The sequence below is a fragment of the Schistocerca piceifrons genome, chromosome 5 (assembly GCF_021461385.2).
Source record: "Schistocerca piceifrons isolate TAMUIC-IGC-003096 chromosome 5, iqSchPice1.1, whole genome shotgun sequence".
Taxonomy (NCBI): Eukaryota; Metazoa; Arthropoda; class Insecta; order Orthoptera; family Acrididae; genus Schistocerca; species Schistocerca piceifrons.
In genome coordinates, this window is record NC_060142.1 from 533,312,627 (window position 1) to 533,317,722 (window position 5,096).

Genomic DNA, 5,096 nt, shown 5'->3' on the forward strand with positions numbered 1-5,096 from the left:
ATTGTAAAAACAAGGAATAAATGTTTGTGTGTTGACTTCATGTAGCAATTTAAAAACTGCACACTGCGCAAACTACCAAACATAATTGGGTGCACTTTGACATAAATTCAGTATGCGAATGAAATCACTGTTCATTGAATTAAAAACGGAACATATTCTTCAAATAATATTACAGGTACTGTGACCCGTAGAAATAACTTGCTAACAGCGTTTGAAAAATATCTGTGGAAACTGCAACAGCCCTGGAGCAACTGTAAATCGATCATTTCAGAATGAATACAATACAACGACTGGTTATTAAAATGGAATGTTTTGTCTTGCTTTTTGCAGACAACTGCCATTCTCGAATATCGTGCTTTGCAGACCGTAGGTCTGTGCCTTTTCTGCATTCAAATTTTGTAGTTTCCCAGGAACTGCACTTCCCGGAAAGCGAAGCTGGGTGGCCGCCTGGATGCTCTTAGAAGTGAATGCACAATTTTTTCCAGAAATTACTAATAAAACAGTTTTTCTCACTTGTAGCTCTTCTTCCATCACTAGACAACAGTCCGTGTACTGTTTCTCCTGGGTGGACTGGGGTTTTAAAAAAATGTAAGCTAAATATTACGGCAAATTTTATAAATAATCGACAAGTACGCCAAAGAAGAACATGGTTCAAATGGCTCTGAGCACTATGGGACTTAACATCTTACGTCATCAGTTCCCTAGAACTTAGAACTACTTAAACCTAACTAACCTAAGGACATCACACACATCCATGCCCCAGGCAGGATTCGAACCTGCGACCGTAGCAGTCCCGCGGTTCCGGACTGAAGCGCCTAGAACCGCACAGCCACCGCGGCCGGCCCCCAAAGAAGAAGAGATAGAACTACAATGGACATGTTATTTCATGGACTCTTGCGCTTCTATGCATGAACTATCTTTCCTTTGTCATTCGCTTGTCTTATCTGCTTGGATTCGGATCTAAGAGGATGTTCTTGTGTAAAGCTCTTCTTGCTGTACCAGCTGTTAATGTTAGTTCTACTTAAAACCCGAAAAATATAACGGTTATTTTGTCAAAAGAATTTGCGTATGTGGTCAATCGGTTGTGAGTCTGATACCTGTATTGCTTTAAGTACACTCCTGGAAACTGAAATAAGAACACCGTGAATTCATTGTCCCAGGAAGGGGAAACTTTATTGACACATTCCTGGGGTCAGATACATCACATGATCACACTGACAGAACCACAGGCACATAGACACAGGCAACAGAGCATGCACAATGTCGGCACTAGTACAGTGTATATCCACCTTTCGCAGCAATGCAGGCTGCTATTCTCCCATGGAGACGATCGTAGAGATGCTGGATGTAGTCCTGTGGAACGGCTTGCCATGCCATTTCCACCTGGCGCCTCAGTTGGACCAGCGTTCGTGCTGGACGTGCAGACCGCGTGAGACGACGCTTCATCCAGTCCCAAACATGCTCAATGGGGGACAGATCCGGAGATCTTGCTGGCCAGGGTAGTTGACTTACACCTTCTAGAGCACGTTGGGTGGCACGGGATACATGCGGACGTGCATTGTCCTGTTGGAACAGCAAGTTCCCTTGCCGGTCTAGGAATGGTAGAACGAGGGGTTCGATGACGGTTTGGATGCACCGTGCACTATTCAGTGTCCCCTCGACGATCACCAGTGGAGTACGGCCAGTGTAGGAGATCGCTCCCCACACCATGATGCCGGGTGTTGGCCCTGTGTGCCTCGGTCGTATGCAGTCCTGATTGTGGCGCTCACCTGCACGGCGCCAAACACGCATACGACCATCATTGGCACCAAGGCAGAAGCGACTCTCATCGCTGAAGACGACACGTCTCCATTCGTCCCTCCATTCACGCCTGTCGCGACACCACTGGAGGCGGGCTGCACGATGTTGGGGCGTGAGCGGAAGACGGCCTAACAGTGTGCGGGACCGTAGCCCAGCTTGATGGAGACGGTTGCGAATGGTCCTCGCCGATACCCCAGGAGCAACAGTGTCCCTAATTTGCTGGGAAGTGGCGGTGCGGTCCCCTACGGCACTGCGTAGGATCCTACGGTCTTGGCGTGCATCCGTGCGTCGCTGCGGTCCGGTCCCAGGTCGACGGGCACGTGCACCTTCCGCCGACCACTGGCGACAACATCGATGTACTGTGGAGACCACACGCCCCACGTGTTGAGCAATTCGGCGGTACGTCCACCCGGCCTCCCGCATGCCCACTATACGCCCTCGCTCAAAGTCCGTCAACTGCACATACGGTTCACGTCCACGCTGTCGCGGCATGCTACCAGTGTTAAAGACTGCGATGGAGCTCCGTATGCCACGGCAAACTGGCTGACACTGACGTCGGCGGTGCACAAATGCTGCGCAGCTAGCGCCATTCGACGGCCAACTCCGCGGTTCCTGGTGTGTCCGCTGTGCCGTGCGTGTGATCATTGCTTGTACAGCCCTCTCGCAGTGTCCGGAGCAAGTATGGTGGGTCTGACACACCGGTGTCAATGTGTTCTTTTTTCCATTTCCAGGAGTGTAGATATGGGCCTTAACAAAGAATTTTCATTGTTAGGCGCCATCTTAGAAACATCTTTAACATATTTCTTTTAACTCATCTACGAGACGTGCCGTCGGTTAGGACAATTAACTTTATTTCAGATCCCACGAGACCGGAGGCAGCTACTAATAATTTAACAATTTTGTTTACAGATTTTCTTTATATAACGAGATAACATCCCAGGCAGAAAAGGTCTGGTCACAGTATTCCAGTTCCATTATAGGATTTCATTTGTAGATGCTACTCTTGTTATCTTATACTGGGGAATCGAGACGAAACCACGATAAGTTACGTATTACACTAGTGTTCATCGAACAGACTTGGCAAATATTCTCTGGTGCAATAAGCACACGACTTCTCACGAACCTGGAATAATATCCATAGTAAAACTTCCCGGCAGATTAAAACTGTGTGCTGGGCCGAGACTCGAACTCGGGACCTTTGCCTTTCGCGGGCAAGTGCTCTACCAACTGAGCTACCCAAGCACGACTCACGCCCCGTCCTCACAGCTTTACTTCTGCCAGTACTTCTGCACCCAATAGCGGTGGTCGAGAAATTCGCATCTGATTCCGTCGCAGAGGCGTTGGAACCTAGGGGTTAGACCTTCCCCTCTGTCTAAACCAGAGGACCATGAACATCCCAGGGTACGATGCAACAGATAGACAGCGTAGTCTACACCCTGTGTGGGACGCTAGCTGCCATCTCCAAAATAGGCGTTCGACGAAAGGAGTCGAGGATGTCCTTAGAATCCAAGCGGCAGGCGTCATTCATGCCGACATGTGCTACTACATGCAGCCGGTTGCACCCAGTGAGCTCGAAAGCTGCCGGCAGGACCTCCTTTAGATCTCCATCGTGGCTCACCAGCAAACATATCGAGTTCAAACTGACGTTCTTTCCCGCCTTGCTTGATATTTACCTGAGGGGCTCCATCACCCGCCTAACACTGGAGCTCCAAATCACAAGCAGAACTACCCAATGCATTGTTCGCTGGCCCAACATGAGAAGCATCCCGTGATGGCTCAGAGTTGTCATCAACACTGGGTAGCACCTTGTACCCATTGCTGAAGCGTCGGGAGCCAGCCACGCGACCTGCTCTCTCCTTCGCCTTCCGTCCAGCTAACGAAAAACCGTGTGCCAACCGCCCTCGAATGAGGACGGACTGGTCAGGTGTTGCGCATCAGAAGATGCAGCGACACCCAGGTCAACAGGAGATTCTGACGGCACCAAACGTCTCGCAGGTCTCGTCACCAGCGCTCCGATGTCGCCGCAACTTTGAGCATCAGCCAGAAGCACGACGACGGTAGTCAACGCAGCTTGCAGCTGTTTACGGACAGGAGCCAATTTTCCTTGTGTCCGCTCACAACAATCACATTAACTAACCATATCGCCGGGTGTAAAATGTAGATATAAGATCTCAAATGGCGCTACTGAGTGTGAAATATATGTGAATAATAAAAAGGAGAATAAAGAACACCAGAAACTGGTCTGAAGATTTCTCGCCGCACCCTGAGACGGCAAGCACTTGAACAGAAAAAAATTTCTCTACTGAAGTGGACGTATCTAAAGCCACCTGGTACTAGAAACTCTGCTTACACGAAATACGTATGCTAACTAGAATGCAATGATCGAAACTATTTGCCCCGTACCAGCACAAGATTTGAACTTAGTGGCGTGACGTGGAACTGGCGGCTGGGGGGTGGGGGGGGGGGGGAGGGGAAATTACAGTAGTATGCCTCCTTACACAGGGATGTGCACCAAGATTTACGCAAAAACAGAAACTTAGGTTAATTTGGAAACTACTAGTCCACACAGTAAAATACGCAGGTACAGATAACTGCATTGCAGAAGCACGTGAAAAGAGAATAAATAAACTAAACTAAATTACTGTGTATCAGGCGAATGCTGCTGCTGCCATTGCTACTGGCGCGTCCACTCGGCTCGGCGTCTGTCGTCGTTCAAGTACTATCAAACGATTCTGGTTGCTTCTCGCTTCGCACACCCATTTTTGTCGCATCGGAGTGTTATATGTGTATCATATTTCTGTGTTTTCTGTTCCCGTAAATACATTTGCATCGAGTGACTGATCCTTGAAGCACTTCAGCTAATAGGTCCCATATAGCATTTCATTCCTTAACTTAAATTTCTCGCTTACGTAATTCTATGTAAGAGATTTCAGTGTCTTGTCTTCACTCTGTCTGCCACTGGAACTGTGAAGAGCAGGGTGCCATTCTCGACTGGTATCGTTAGTTTCATGTTACATGCCTGCAACCTGTATATCATCGATATAGACGCTTAGTAGTTTTGTAATTAAGCGTGATGAGATAGGATAGAATTTAGTGGAAGATTAAAGTGAGGTAAAAGTATTAGAAGGCATTTCTAATTCGGACGAGAGCGTGTTGAAAAGCAGTGCTTGAAGATTTTTCATGGGAATATTCTTATATATTTCAAATAAAACGTTATTAATATTTTACATTTTTGTTTTTCATGTCTATACATTTATTTCTCAAATAGTCACCCTCATGACGAACACATTTCTCCC

At 47.7% G+C, this 5,096-nt stretch overlaps 1 non-coding gene across 1 annotated transcript; it reads right to left on the reverse strand.

Moving 5' to 3' along the window:
• Positions 1–2,968: 2,968 nt before the first annotated feature.
• On the reverse strand, positions 2,969–3,043 carry Trnas-cga. The gene has a single exon. It is a non-coding gene; the product is annotated as a tRNA-Ser (tRNA).
• Between the last annotated feature and the right edge of the window lie 2,053 nt (positions 3,044–5,096).